This window comes from Aquarana catesbeiana, linkage group LG05 (genome assembly GCF_042186555.1).
Source record: "Aquarana catesbeiana isolate 2022-GZ linkage group LG05, ASM4218655v1, whole genome shotgun sequence".
NCBI classification, from domain to species: Eukaryota; Metazoa; Chordata; class Amphibia; order Anura; family Ranidae; genus Aquarana; species Aquarana catesbeiana.
The window spans coordinates 497,420,027-497,435,846 of record NC_133328.1 but is presented as its reverse complement, the minus strand read 5'-3'; the positions used below and the strand labels follow the sequence as shown (position 1 = coordinate 497,435,846).

The window sequence follows — 15,820 nt, the reverse complement described above, 5'->3', positions numbered from 1 at the left end:
GTACCTTGGGATCACTGTAATTGATCAGAGTGACCAATCGCAGTGATCACAGGCAGGGCTGCTGATAGAAAACGCAGAGCCCAGTACAACCTACCTGACAGGGCCCAGGAGGTCTGTCTGTATGGCCTTATTAGCGTCCCTGATCATAGATGAAAACAGTACAGTGTGTACATCTGTGAGCCCTCCATTTCGTCTTACAAAAGAGGAACTAATGAATAGTCATTCATTAGTTCCAGAGAGATCCACCCCACCCCCCATACAGCTGATCTCTATGGCTCTCTATGTGACCTGCATATTAACCCTTCACCTCCCTTATCCTGCACATTGACCTTTTCATCTCCTCCTTCCCTCTATGTATGACTTGTACGCACCGTATCTTTTACACCGTTACCAACCTCCATGTTTTAACCCCCTCAATTCCAGCCTTTATTTTCTTGTTCAAAAAGTTATGGCAAAAAATAAGATCACTTTGGGTTGAATAGACAGGTTTGGGACTGTTCGTATTGTCCTGCCATTTTTGTTTCAGAACAGAGTATAGTTACAAAACAAAAAGTAAATATTACCAAAAGAAAGATGTATCGGTCTCATATGAGTATTACAGACTGGTACTCAAGGGGTCATAGAGGGGTTGGCAGAATCAGGAAAGCTGGCCTGGAAATCTTATCACTTGAGTGTGTAAAATACACTTTGGTGACAATATATTAGGCTGCTTTATAATAAGGAGGTTTCTGATCAACACTAGCTGTGTTCATAATAAGCTGCCATATCAGCAGGCATCCTGGGAATATTGCTGCCATAATAACACAATACACCAAGGGGTTGTGCATCCACACTAGTTCACTGTAGTACTGAGCAATTGTGTCTTCTCTTCCTACCAGTTAACCCCTAGTTGCCTCGTGTACTGCTGTCCATGGTACTTAATATCTGCACCTTCTATTGTAGCATGCGACCTGCACTGCACTTATACTAGGTGCGTTATTTGGGGGGGGACATAAAAAATTGGGGGGGAGTTTTACAACATTCTCCAATACCCCAAAGTGGGATTAAAAGATTTCAACTGGACAAACACAACCATTAGAGAGCCTGGGGCATTACCCTATGCTGGTATTGTATATTTAAATACTAGCTGTACATTTAAATACTAGCTGTACCTTTTTAGTCCTGGTTCACACTGATGCCTTGTGGAAAATGCACAAGATTTGCTGCGTTTCCCTGCATCGCACTGCAAAGCAATCGCACGGCGTCCATGCGATCTGCTGCTGGTGTCAATGTAAGACTACTGACACTCCAAAACAGATCTGCAAAGGCAGAGCAACTGTCAGAATCGCATCGCATGGGTGTGAAAACACATGCAATGTGATTCAGGTGTGGTGGAAAAAAGGGTCCTGCACCATTTTGGTGCAGATGCGATTTGAGCCATACAAAATGCATGGCTCAAATCACACCGCACAGACATCGCATGTGATGTGCATAGAAATACAGTGCAATGCCTTTGTGAATCACATTTGGTGTTCCGCACGCACCAGTGTAAACCTAGGCTCAGTATTGAGTAATGCACCTAAAGCCCTTGTTCACATCGGCACAATTTGACAAGTCAAATCGCATGCCAAATCATAGACTACTGCCAGCAACAACACTGTCCCAATGGGTGCGGCGCCACACTGATTTCCAAAAGAAGTTCCTGCACTACTTTTGGCAAAACGGATGTCTTTCAAATCGCCCCCGAACTCGCACTGAAATGCGGGTTTGAAATCATGCAAGTTCAGCTGAACTTGCGCAATTTCGAACCCGTGTTTAGTGCAAACGTACCCTTAGACCGTAAGCTTTCGCAAGCAGGACCCTCCTAGCCTCCTAGTCTTGAATAGTATTACAACTGTACTGTTACCTTTTTTTTTTTCTAAATCTTGGCACAGCTACTGGAGCTATAAAAATTTTGTATAATAGTAATAATAATACGCTGCAGGTATTGTAAATTTTGATATGTTCAGAACAAAGATTTTGACACAACAGAGGCTGAATTAAAGTGTATCTAAACCCCCAAAAACTAAATATAAATTGCAACCTATCAATTTTTAGATGAGGAAACTGCATTTGTTTTTTTTTAACTTTTTTTTTCACCTATTGATCCCGCCAGTAAGGGCTTATTCACATGGGCAGCCAGGGGGCTGTAAATGCAGGTAGTTGAGCAACAGTTTTACAACCCCTGACCCCTCCACCCAAAGAAAAACTAGCATACTACAGCCGCGGTGCTTTGATTCACGGCCAAAATTAAACAGCATGTTACAATCCGTGGGCTGAACGTGGCCCATTTAAGTGTAATGTATGTGACTGCAGAGCATGGTCTGGCATTTACAGGGTTTAAACAGGAGGCATGTTGCCTCTTCACCACCTTTGAAAAGTAATCTGCAGTGGATCGCTTTTCACAGGGCCTCAAGAGTGGCAGCATGTATGAGCGAGCCATTTGGCTGTTTTTTTTTTAGCTTCTTTTAACAGAACAAGCTGTTTAGAAAAAAGTGACAGTCAGACTGTTTACAATGGCCAGCTTTTATTAATTTAGTTAATAATTTTATCCCAAAAGGGAAAAAAAAAAAAAACATTCTGTGACTGTTTAAAAAGTAATAGCAGGTGTTATGCTTCAGGCTGGGTTCACACTATTGCGAATCGGATGCAAGTTTCCCTATGGAGCTGGTTCACACATCTCCGGAGCGAATTGCACAGGAGTCCTGTGCGTCTTCTGGTCCATCTCCGGTCCGGATTCTGCCAAAAATTTGGGACTGAAATCGGATCTGAAACAGTGAACAGGGACGCAGCGGAACCCTGCTGTGAGCTACTCTGTGCGGCAGTGTGAACCCAGCCTAATGTATCTGTGACTTTTATATGAAGTTTATCGATACCTGCTAGTCCAACTAATACTACCCTCTCCACAGATCAACAGTGCTGTCCAAGGGTGGCTATGTTGCTCCTCCATAGATACAGTAGAGCAGTAAGTGTAGCCACCCTAAGACAGGAAGTGTGTTACTAGCTTGGTCACCAGATGAAAATCAAGAAACAAAGAAAAGTAATGCATGTAAAGATTACAAAGCTGCAATATTTAACAAAAATGTGGGGATGGGGGGGGGGGGGTAGAGATGCTTTATTTGATTTGTCATTGTCATTTGTCTAGCTTGCATAACTACTCTGTACCTGATTTACCGTACCTACAATTAAAGATATATACTGTATGATCAGCTGATCTTAAAGTGAATGTCGTGAAGCAAAACACCAGAGAATGCTCTAATAACATACTCATGCTAGTTGTGGGGCAGTGATGCTAAACCAGCTCCCTTATGGCCTTTGATCTAGTGCACAGCAATTATCAGGATAGCTGCTTCTATCACAGCCTGATCACACAGCTGCCTGGCTTCAAGACACAGCTCATAGTAATAATATCCATCCCATAGGAACCTCATAAACTGACACACCGTTGGAGCCCATGTATAAAAAGCTACATAATATATTTTTGCTTTGCTACTTGTTCTCCAATGTCACCAGTAATCAGCAGATTGGTGAAGAAAGTGAACAAAAAAGCAAAATCTGAGTTCTGGTCTTTCAGATCCGGTTCTACATTGGAAAACGAGGAATTCCACATCATTACGAGTTTAGCTGTAGTGACTTAAAGTAAATTCTACAATGAATTTATTAAAGCTTAGTATTGCAAATCAGTTCCGGTATTCTTTGCCTCCAGATTTCGTAATAAGCATTAGGTTTTATATTTTGTGCAAGTTGTTCCCTGGACAAGAGCGGCTTTAACCATTCATAGTGCCTTGTATTGGGAATATGTCTGTATTTGATCAAATGGAACTCACTAAGGAAACAATACACGCAGCGCATGCTCGCTCTTCTTTGTATGGATTGTCAAAGGAAGTATGTCTCTTAGACAAGGCCTCCCCCTCAGTCCAAATCAATCCCTAAAATGTGCCTAATCATTGATTCAACGCATACATTAGTGGTTGAGGAGAGCAGGCAGCTGGGGGATGGAGATTGGTCTCTGGGGGCAGACGGGAAGGTCTACAAAGCACTTCAATAACTCTAATTATTAGGAGAACACACAGAATTGTGCTTTAAGGGAGAATGGGGCCGAGCGGGGACAGCGAGGGGGTTAACCAGCTGCCATCCTCATTTAGATTTTACAATGAGAAAAGTGACGATTGCCGTTAAAGCGGAATATATTGGCATTGACGGAACTCACTGCAGGGAGTTGTAAAATGTGATCCTCCTTACAGTCAATGCGGGACTATCAGCAATTCTACAACTGCACTTCTCTGCAGAGTCCTTATTTAGCTTCCAGCAGGTTTTATACAGGTGACCCCCCACTGCAAACAATGAACATAGTTCAGTCTATGGTAGAGGAGACCGTACTGCTAACAGATATATTGTAGTCATAGGTTTATTATTATTATTATTCAGAATTTATATAGCGCCAATAGTTTGCGCAGTGCTTTACAACATGAGGGCAGACAGTACACTTACAATGCAATTCAATACAGGAGGAATCAGAGGGCCCTGCTCATTGGAGCTTACGGTTTAGATCAGTGATGGCGAACCTTGGCACCCCAGATGTTTTGGAACTACATTTCCCATAATGTTGAAGGTAGATAAGAAAATCCGGACAAGCGCACTCCAGGAAGATATGGTTCAAAAACATTTATTGTAAACTCAAGAGCATATGGAATACAGGACACTGTGGCAAAAAAGTACAGGCAATCAGCTAACGTGTTTCGCATTTATGTTAAGTGCTTACTCATAGCATAGCTGAGCATAGCTATGAGTAAGCACTTAACATAAGTGCGAAACGCGTTAGTGATTGCCTGTACTTTTTTGCCACAGTGTCCTGTATTCCATATGCTCTTGAGTTTACAATAAATGTTTTTGAACCATATCTTCCTGGAGTGCGCCTGTCCGGATTTTCTTATCTACCTTCAACATGACTCAGCATTAGCCAGCACCTGGGGCTCTTTATCCTCGGAGACAACTCTTCATTTTACACCTGGTGTGGATCTATACCGATGCGGTGAGAACCCTCCTGCTACATTTCCCATGATGCTCAACTACACTGCAGAGTGCATGAGCATCATGGGAAATGTAATTCCAAAACATCTGGGGTGCCAATGTTTGCCATCACTGGTCTAGATCAACCATTCTCAGCTAGAGTTCCTCCAAAGGTTCCATGAGCTGACTCCCGTGGCGCCTAACCATGGTATGTATGCGAGCCACTCAGGCTGCTAGGAAGTGTGGTCCTGTTAGCGCTGGCTGGGAAGGAGCCCGACCAAGCTCCAGACAATGACAGATAAGAGCAGAAGATCCCAGGAGCCACACATCAGAACAAGACCTGCTGTGTGTGAACAAGTGGCAGTCTCAGCCTGGATCCCCCCTCCAGGCCACGCTACAACGCGTTTCACTCCACTCACTGGAGCTTACCCATGAGTAAGCTCCAGTGGGCGGAGTGAATTGTGTTGGGTGTGGCCTGGTGGGGTCCAGGCTGAGACTGCCACTTGTTCACACACAGCAGGTCTTGTTCTGATGTGTGGCTCCTGGGATCTTCTGTTCTTATCCAGTGGTACTTAAATAGTTCCGAGGCCAGTGTTGCCAATGATATTTTTAGCCACTTGTATGGCTACATTTAAACATGTGGCTGTTATTGCCAGCTTACGACAGGAGGTGTGTTACTGACCAGATCATTAAGAAAAATACACAGAAAATAGCCCAAAAAACAAAAAACAAAAATTACCGCATCTACAAACTGGTAATCTGCAATATATTACATTTTTGTTTTTGGGTTTAATGCCGCCTTACATACATATTGTGAAGTTAAAGGGCTCATTCACATGGGCAGCAGGCTTTGCTACCCCTCTGAAAAGCGGTCTACAGCCAATCACCTTTTTTTTTTTTAAATGAGCTTTTGACGGGTGATCTGTCACCTCCTCACTACCTGTTTTAACCCTCAGAATGTTGACCCACTGCTCTGCAACTGTGCGGGTCACATTTGGCAGTGGTACTGTGCAGGAATGCAACAGGGGGAACATTTTGTCACGGTCACAAAGCATCATATGTGTAAATCCCCAACCGACTTTGCAGCATAAAAGGGGGGTGGTAAAAATGCAGCTTAATTGTAAGGGTAATGAGACACGGGCAACGTTCTTACAGTGCACATCTCAGTTCTGTTACATTGATCTCTCATGAAGAAAAGGATAATGATTTTCTATGCGATTACTAACAATGGTATTTTTACAGCAATCTGTTGCTCAGCGATTGATCAGCCTTTCCTCTTGGTGGTAAAGCTGCTAGCGGCAATCACTCTTAAGGCTTTCCTATAAAATGTTGCAGCAAGTGCAATACTTGGATATGAATTGCTGAATGGGAGAGATTTGTAGCTGAGAACCACCCAATCTGATCCAATTGCCAGTAAACTTCTAAACTATAAATCGCTGTTCAAGCAGAACTAAAGCCAACCATAGATGGAGCGATTTTCTTTCCTGCAACCACGGGTTGCAGGAAAGAAAGCCACTTAATTCCCCCATCAACACAGTCAGTGTTAATAGGGAATACCTCCCGCGGAACTAGGGCTGCCACACAGGTTCTGAGGCTGATTAAGAAGGTAATTAAACTCTGTGCCTTACCTGCATTAAACTAGCCTCAGAACCTGTGTAATTCACATGTGTTCGGGTTTAAAAGGACAAGGTTGCAACCCTACCTGGAGCCATTGTGTTCTCCCAGCGGGGAACATAGCGATTATTGCTAGTGGCTATAACAGCCGCTAGCAATAATCGCACGTAAAAACGGACAGGCTGGTTGTACCAAAGTTGAGCAATTGCTTAACTTGGGTACATTCAGTGTGCCCATGCATGGTTAGAATCTTGGCTGGTCCCTGCTGAACCAGCCCATATTCGACCCATCTATGGCCGGCTTAAGGTCCTGTTCACATCTGGCGATTTGGGATTCCAAATTGCACTGCAATAGTGGCAAAACGCACCACGCATGTTTTGGTGTCATTCATTTTTAATGGCACCTAAATGCGGTGCGGTTTCACCACAATTGTCACATGATAAACCGTGCAGCAATTTCCGCAAACTGCATTGCATGAAGCTTGTCACCCAAAAAAAAGCAGGAGCTTCTTTTGGGTGACAAGCTTCGTGCGATGCAGTTTGCTGTGATTTATCACAAGACATTTGCAGCAAAACCACACCGCGTTTAGGTGCTTGGTGCGTCTTTTGCCACTGTAGCAGTGTTATTTAGAATTGAAGCGATTCTGCCCGAGATCCCAAATTGCCAGATGTGAATGGGGCCTAAACCCTCAAATACTCACCACCACCTTTCAGTGATAGGACAGTTACAGCTCTCGCTAGATGCTGGGTTTTCAGTGTCTTGATTGGCTGGTGGGGTGGTGACATCATTCTGTACATGTACACAGGAGTTAGTTGTTCCAGCACAGCGGGCGTGTGTTGGTCAGTGCAGCTCAGTGTACCAATCAATGGAGGACTGCGAGCAGGCAGATAAGGCCCCTTTCACACCGGCTTTCCGATCAGATCCGCCTGAAAAACAGACCCTCCATTCACCCCTATGGAGCGATGGATGTCCACTGACACCCACTGCTATCCAATCCTGTCTGACAAATCCAGACGGACGGTGGTCCTATTTTCCATCCGTCTGGCAGATTGGATGAAAACGAACAGGCAGTCCATTTTCATCCAATCTCCCATAGAGGAGAGCAGGACTCTGACAGGTCTGTCTCAGCACAGTGAGCGGAGATGGACCTGTCATCCTCCTGATCAACGGATCGATCCCCCGCCGAGCAAGCGGAGTCTGTCAAACAGACAAGCCCATGTGAAAGGGGCCGAAGTGTTAACAATCACAATTGCAGCACGTCTCTTCCGATATAAAGAGCTGCGGCTCAGTTTAAAAAAAAAAAAAAAGAGGTTTAGTTGCGCTTTAAGTGCTGTCATCAGTGATTTGTAGCTGTGGTTCATCTCTGTGAAAAAAATGTGTCATCAGCCTAAGGCTGACATTCCTCCCACTGACTTCCAATGACGTGGACTTAGCAGGAGATCCCCATGACCTGAAGATTATTCAGTTGGGTTGCTTTAGGAGAGTGAGTGGTTCACAGCCTCAGTTCTTAGGTACCCAAGCAGGACATGTTATTAGGATTCCCTTCACCTTGTACAGGGGGATCTTATTAATTCATGTCCATGGCTTGCTATTTATGACAGCTGTTTTATCAATGGAATTCCCAAATCCTGGCCTGTTGGGGAATTGCTGGTCAGGAGTGAAGAGGTTGGGAAGGTCCAAGTTATAGTGGTAATAAACCCAAAACCAAAAATGTATATATTGCAGCTTACCAATTATTAGATGTAATGGCTGTGTTAGTTTTCTTTTTTTGCAGGTTTTTGCCCCTCTGTTTTTACCTGGTGATCGGGCCAATAACACTCCTCCTATTTTATCCTGAGTACCCCCACTCTGGATGAAGGAGCGCAGGGGGCACCTCTGGACAGCAGGGTTGTCAGTCTAGGGAGAGGGTAATGTTAGTACTAGCAGATTTAGACAAACATTGAAGCCAAACTCCAGCTAACACTTTATAAGCAGTTGTGCTCCTTTTGGGATAAAGGTTTTAGTAAAATAACAGCTGATCATTGTAAACACCCCTGCCAGTGGTACATGGATTGTGTCACCCTTCTAAACTGAAACATCTGGAAGAGAGCTTGTTCTTTTGAAAAATAGACTTACTAGCTGGATTATCTAGGAATCGGTAAGCTGCCGTACAATAAATATTTGCTTTTGGGTTTAATGCAAGAAGTGTCAGCCTCAACACTGCCGGCCACCTGTCAGCCAACTCAGTCCTGATCTATGACAGCTGACAGGCAGGGAGTTGGTGACACTTACTGCTCAGTGATTGGTCTCCGTGATCTCAGTGCTGGGGGTGTCAGTGCTGGGGGGCTCGGTGATTTCAGTGCTGGGGGTCTGTGATCACGCTGCTGGGGGTGTCAGTGCTGGGGGGCTCGGTGATTTCAGTGCTGGGGGTCTGTGATCACGCTGCTGGGGGTCTCAGTGCTGGGGGTTAGTGATCATAATCCTGGGGGTCTCAGTGCTGGGGGTCAGTGATCACGCTGCTGGGGGTCTCGGTGATCACAGTGCTGGGGTGTCAGTGATCTCGGTGACGTGGGGGTGTCAGTGATCTCGGTGACGTGGGGGTGTCAGTGATCTCGGTGACGTGGGGGTGTCAGTGATCTCGGTGACGTGGGGGTGTCAGTGATCTCGGTGACGTGGGGGTGTCAGTGATCTCGGTGACGTGGGGGTGTCAGTGATCTCGGTGACGTGGGGGTGTCAGTGATCTCGGTGACGTGGGGGTGTCAGTGATCTCGGTGACGTGGGGGTGTCAGTGATCTCGGTGACGTGGGGGTGTCAGTGATCTCGGTGACGTGGGGGTGTCAGTGATCTCGGTGACGTGGGGGTGTCAGTGATCTCGGTGACGTGGGGGTGTCAGTGATCTCGGTGACGTGGGGGTGTCAGTGATCTCGGTGACGTGGGGGTGTCAGTGATCTCGGTGCTGGGGGGGTCTCAGTGATCTCGGTGCTGGGGGGGTCTCAGTGATCTCGGTGCTGGGGGGGTCTCAGTGATCTCGGTGCTGGGGGGGTCTCAGTGATCTCGGTGCTGGGGGGGTGTCAGTGATCTCAGTGCTGGGGGGGTGTCAGTGATCTCAGTGCTGGGGGGGTGTCAGTGATCTCAGTGCTGTGGGAGTGTCAGTGATCTCAGTGCTGTGGGAGTGTCAGTGATCTCAGTGCTGTGGGAGTGTCAGTGATCTCAGTGCTGTGGGGGTGTCAGTGATCTCAGTGCTGTGGGGGTGTCAGTGATCTCAGTGCTGGGGGTGTCAGTGATCTCAGTGTTGGGGGTGTCAGTGATCTCAGTGCTGTGGGGGTGTCAGTGATCTCAGTGCTGGGGGTGTCACAGATCGCAGTGCTGGGGGTGTCACAGATCACAGTGCTGGGGGTGTCACAGATCACAGTGCTGGGGGTGTCACAGATCACAGTGCTGGGGGTGTCACAGATCACAGTGCTGGGGGTGTCACAGATCACAGTGCTGGGGGTGTCAGTGATCTCAGTGCTGGGGGTGTCAGTGATCTCAGTGCTGGGGGTGTCAGTGATCTCAGTGTTGGGGGTGTCAGTGATCTCAGTGTTGTGGGGGTGTCAGTGATCTCAGTGCTGTGGGGGTGTCAGTGATCTCAGTGCTGTGGGGGTGTCAGTGATCTCAGTGCTGTGGGGGTGTCAGTGATCTCAGTGCTGTGGGGGTGTCAGTGATCTCAGTGCTGTGGGGGTGTCAGTGATCTCAGTGCTGTGGGGGTGTCAGTGATCTCAGTGCTGTGGGGGTGTCAGTGATCTCAGTGCTGTGGGGGTGTCAGTGATCTCGGTGCTGGGGGTGTCAGTGATCTCGGTGCTGGGGGTGTCAGTGATCTCAGTGTTGGGGGTGTCAGTGATCTCAGTGTTGGGGGTGTCAGTGATCTCAGTGTTGGGGGTGTCAGTGATCTCAGTGTTGGGGGTGTCAGTGATCTCAGTGTTGGGGGTGTCAGTGATCTCAGTGTTGGGGGTGTCAGTGATCTCAGTGTTGGGGGTGTCAGTGATCTCAGTGTTGGGGGTGTCAGTGATCTCAGTGTTGGGGGTGTCAGTGATCTCGGTGTTGGGGGTGTCAGTGATCTCGGTGCTGGGGGTGTCAGTGATCTCGGTGCTGGGGGTGTCAGTGATCTTGGTGCTGGGGGTGTCAGTGATCTCAGTGCTGTGGGGGTGTCAGTGATCTCAGTGCTGTGGGGGTGTCAGTGATCTCAGTGCTGTGGGGGTGTCAGTGATCTCGGTGCTGGGGGTGTCAGTGATCTCGGTGCTGGGGGTGTCAGTGATCTCGGTGCTGGGGGTGTCAGTGATCTCGGTGCTGGGGGTGTCAGTGATCTCAGTGTTGGGGGTGTCAGTGATCTCAGTGTTGGGGGTGTCAGTGATCTCGGTGCTGGGGGTGTCAGTGATCTCGGTGCTGGGGGTGTCAGTGATCTCAGTGCTGGGGGTGTCAGTGATCTCAGTGCTGGGGGTGTCAGTGATCTCAGTGCTGGGGGTGTCAGTGATCTCAGTGCTGGGGGGGTGTCAGTGATCTCAGTGCTGTGGGGGTGTCAGTGATCTCAGTGCTGTGGGGGTGTCAGTGATCTCAGTGCTGTGGGGGTGTCAGTGATCTCAGTGCTGTGGGGGTGTCAGTGATCTCAGTGCTGTGGGGGTGTCAGTGATCTCGGTGCTGGGGGTGTCAGTGATCTCGGTGCTGGGGGTGTCAGTGATCTCAGTGTTGGGGGTGTCAGTGATCTCAGTGTTGGGGGTGTCAGTGATCTCAGTGTTGGGGGTGTCAGTGATCTCAGTGTTGGGAGTGTCAGTGATCTCAGTGTTGGGGGTGTCAGTGATCTCAGTGTTGGGGGTGTCAGTGATCTCAGTGTTGGGGGTGTCAGTGATCTCAGTGTTGGGGGTGTCAGTGATCTCAGTGTTGGGGGTGTCAGTGATCTCAGTGTTGGGGGTGTCAGTGATCTCAGTGTTGGGGGTGTCAGTGATCTCAGTGTTGGGGGTGTCAGTGATCTCAGTGTTGGGGGTGTCAGTGATCTCGGTGCTGGGGGTGTCAGTGATCTCGGTGCTGGGGGTGTCAGTGATCTCGGTGCTGGGGGTGTCAGTGATCTCGGTGCTGGGGGTGTCAGTGATCTCAGTGCTGTGGGGGTGTCAGTGATCTCAGTGCTGTGGGGGTGTCAGTGATCTCAGTGCTGTGGGGGTGTCAGTGATCTCAGTGCTGGGGGTGTCAGTGATCTCGGTGCTGGGGGTGTCAGTGATCTCGGTGCTGGGGGTGTCAGTGATCTCGGTGCTGGGGGTGTCAGTGATCTCGGTGCTGGGGGTGTCAGTGATCTCAGTGTTGGGGGTGTCAGTGATCTCTGTGTTGGGGGTGTCAGTGATCTCGGTGCTGGGGGTGTCAGTGATCTCGGTGCTGGGGGTGTCAGTGATCTCAGTGCTGGGGGTGTCAGTGATCTCAGTGCTGGGGGTGTCAGTGATCTCAGTGTTGGGGTGTCAGTTGCACTGACCTTTGCTGGGAGGATTTGATGATAGATGTGCACTGATAGTGACAGTCATGGTACAGAGGCGGCAGGCACTGATCACACTCTGTACACAGGGACTCCCACCACTGAGCTCCCTCCATGTCATGTGCCGGCAATGTGTGGGTGTTGATGAGATCGGGGATCTCCGCGGACTGTGTCCGGTTACAGAGCTGATGATGTAACACCGGGGAAGTCACAGCTGGCCAGCAGGCAGGGAAGGCATGCATCGCCCGCACACTCAGTGTACAGTTCCCGGTAGGTAGTAAAAGGTGTAAGTAGTAGTGGTGAAGGTGATGGTTCTCCCCCCCTCATACTCTGTACAGGCGGACGGGGACTTCCCTTACCTGCTTTTACCCCGGCTCTCCGCTCCTCACTCCAACTCGCTGACAGCTTCTGCCGGCTCCGCCGCTTTGTTGTTTCTCCTCCCCCTCTGTCAAAGCTCCGTGACACGCCCATCCCACCCTTCTCTTTTGCCGCGTCACATGACTCGGAGAGCCACACCCACCCCGGCTGAAGCTGGGTGTCTGGGGAAGCCGTCTGGAGGGGGTGTGGGCGGATCCCTGCCTGGCTGGCTGGACAAAGCTGCTCTGTGCTCAGTCATTCTGGGATTCTGTGTTCATGGTGCGCGCTGTACGGAGGATAGTACCGGAGCTCCACTGTTACTGTGTACAGGAGGGGAGTGATGTCACACTGTGTGTACAGTACAGGAGGGGTGTGATGTCACACTGTGTGTACAGTACAGGAGGGGTGTGATGTCACACTGTGTACAGGAGGGGTGTGATGTCACACTGTGTGTACAGTACAGGAGGGGTGTGATGTCACACTGTGTGTACAGTACAGGAGGGGTGTGATGTCACACTGTGTACAGGAGGGGTGTGATGTCACACTGTGTACAGTACAGGCGGGGTGTGATGTCACACTGTGTACAGGAGGGGTGTGATGTCACACTGTGTACAGTACAGGAGGGGTATGATGTCACACTGTGTACAGGAGGGGTGTGATGTCACACTGTGTACAGGAGGGGTGTGATGTCACACTGTGTGTACAGTACAGGAGGGGTGTGATGTCACACTGTGTTTACAGTACAGGAGGGGTGTGATGTCACACTGTGTACAGTAGGGGTGTGATGTCACACTGTGTACAGGAGGGGTGTGATGTCACACTGTGTGTACAGTACAGGAGGGGTGTGATGTCACACTGTGTACAGGAGGGGTGTGATGTCACACTGTGTTTACAGTACAGGAGGGGTGTGATGTCACACTGTGTACAGGAGGGGTGTGATGTCACACTGTGTAAAAGAGGGGTGTGATGTCACACTGTGTAAAGGAGGGGTGTGATGTCACACTTTGTGTACAGTACAGGAGGGGTGTGAGTCAAAAGGGTACAACAATTCCCAATGCCTCAACATAATTTTACAACTTTGACATGTGTTAGTAAAATTGTACATATCATATCTGCTTAATGTATGCAGGTGGACTATTTTTTGTTTTGTTTTTTTTCAGAACAAATTGGGTTTTGTTTTGGTAATGGATATCCCGCTTTTTTTTTATGTAGCACTAACTCACGGTGGAGCTGCTAATTTAAGCGGGCTGTTACCGTCACCTTGTTACCTGTAATTTCACCAACACCGGGTCTAGGGGTCTCCGTTGAGTTTACTGCGAGGCAATGTAGGCACCAGTCACTTAAGTACTTTTTCAATGCTTTAATGGGGATAACTGGAAGAAGTAGCAGGAAAGAGGTAGAAGTAGAGTTGCAGGGGTGTTCAAATACCTTTTCTTGGTGTAGCATCAAGGAATTTAAATCTTTAGGATGAATGTATCCTCAGCTTAGGATTAAATCTTTGCCCGCCCGGATAGGTCTCTCAGCCGGAACGCAGCACGAACAAAAAGTCTCTGCCACAGACTTTGGTGGAACAAACTAATACGATCCTCTGCCACAGGATTTAGTAGTTTTCGGTGAACAGCAAACACAGTACCAGAACCTTTAAGCCGACCCGGCAGTACTTGTGTAGTAGGGCAATCTAGGATGTGTCCTCCAATTGAGTCACCAGGCCCCTCTCCAGACCAGCGCTCCGCATGGTCCCTTCCAAGACGGGTCCTCCCCTGGATTCTTTTCAATTGTCCGGCTTCTTCCAGCAGGACAGACAGCACAAGACCATCCCAGCAGTAGCAGGCCCCAGACAGATTTCTGGGCCTACCCGCCCGGCTGCAGCGGCGTAACCCTCCAAGCCGGAGGGCCACAAGATAGCACTCACTGACACATACCTCTAGGCCAGGAGGGCCACGAGGCAAAAAGCTCCCCGAAACATGGCGTCTGCCCCATAAGTACCCTCTCCCAGAATGCAACTCAGAGGACCACCTCCGCCGAGTTATGTCCGGGACAGAAGAGCACTCATACACTACAGCTTGTTGCTTTCCAACATTGACCCACGATGACAACGACACCCACAGGCGCAATGTGGAACTGCACGCAACACAGCCAAGCTGGAACAGGGGCTAAACTAACCTTAGATTAAACCTGAACAATGTATAGCACAGATGATCCAGTAAATTTACCTATAAGTGGTAGATTAGAAATCTACCAGCGCTACATTTATAATATTATTATTATCAAAGGAAAACTGACTCAAAATAATAAAAAATACATTTACTCTGAGCATGAACCTTTACCCTAAACCTGACCTAGATCAAACCCTGATCTAGCTGTTTTTTCTTTTAATATGAACATCTTTGTTTTCACGTTTCTCCCCTGACCAGGAGATATACAATTTATACAATGCATCTTTTCTGACAGACTCCATGGCAGCCTACGTGTGGGTTAAGCTAGTGATAGGGCCACAGATACAGGGTGCCTTGACAGGGCTCTGTGGCTTACGCATGTTCTTGCAAATGTGTGCAGACTAAACCCCTGTTTTAACACATACTGTTAGGTTGATTCGGTTGTCAGCAGGCTGGTCGGTGAGTAAGCTTGGATTTTTGCTTGAATTTATCATTGGCCTTGTTTATATCATATGTTGCCTTCCAATGCCGCTTGCTGCAATGGCCAGTTATAGTTGGGGGCAGTGGACACCTTTTTTGTATGTGTGGGTTAACCCCGCCTCCTCTCCAATGCTATAGGAATCCATTCCCATAAGTTTGAGCTCACAGCCAGAGACTGCATTCCTTTTTTGTCGTCCTCATTGGACCTACATCGAGGATGTACTTGCATTGCTCACATAATGTCGAGTCTGGATGAATAAGCCCCGAGCGGGCTGGCATCGGGGATACCAATTATGCGGTGGAAAGCCCAGGGCCCAGCGTCGTCCTTACCCCCCCTTTCTTCTTTGTTTCACTCCCTGGCTTTAGTTCAGCCTTATATTGTGCCTGGAGCGCTTCTGCATTCCAGGACGCTGTCTCTCTTCCGGGTGAACCCGAGGCTTGGATCATGCATGTGCAGCTCGGCAGAGGGCCTGGCGCCTGACGGCGGTGACGTCACCATGGCAGGGAATTTAAAAGCCTGTCAGCCCCTGTCACTGTGGGATTTCCTGCGGGCAGTGTGCAGCAACTTCCCCAAGCCATGGGCATCCAACATTAGGTAAGCACCAGCCCAGGACTGTGGTTTATGGGGGAGTGGTGGCTCTTAAAGGGGAAGTGGTGTTACTATTGTGTTACCATATTCCTTTTCTTTTTGTCCCAGGACTGTTGGGTGATT

The 15,820-nt window shown here is 48.5% G+C and overlaps 1 protein-coding gene and 1 long non-coding RNA gene across 3 annotated transcripts in view; one reads left to right on the top strand and one right to left on the bottom strand.

The window, feature by feature from the left end:
• Positions 1-12,602, bottom strand: part of MAPRE2 (microtubule associated protein RP/EB family member 2) — a 337,172-nt gene extending 324,570 nt beyond the window's left edge. Inside the window, exon 1 of one of the 2 annotated variants that reach the window (XM_073631563.1) lies at positions 12,475-12,602. The gene's annotated coding sequence lies outside the window, so the exon portion shown is untranslated. The remainder of the gene's footprint in view (positions 1-12,474) is intronic. The other variant, XM_073631562.1, reaches the window with a different exon arrangement.
• LOC141145152 (uncharacterized) overlaps positions 1-15,820 on the top strand; it is a 195,521-nt gene that overhangs the window by 128,760 nt on the left and 50,941 nt on the right. The gene's annotated exons all lie outside the window — the stretch shown is intronic.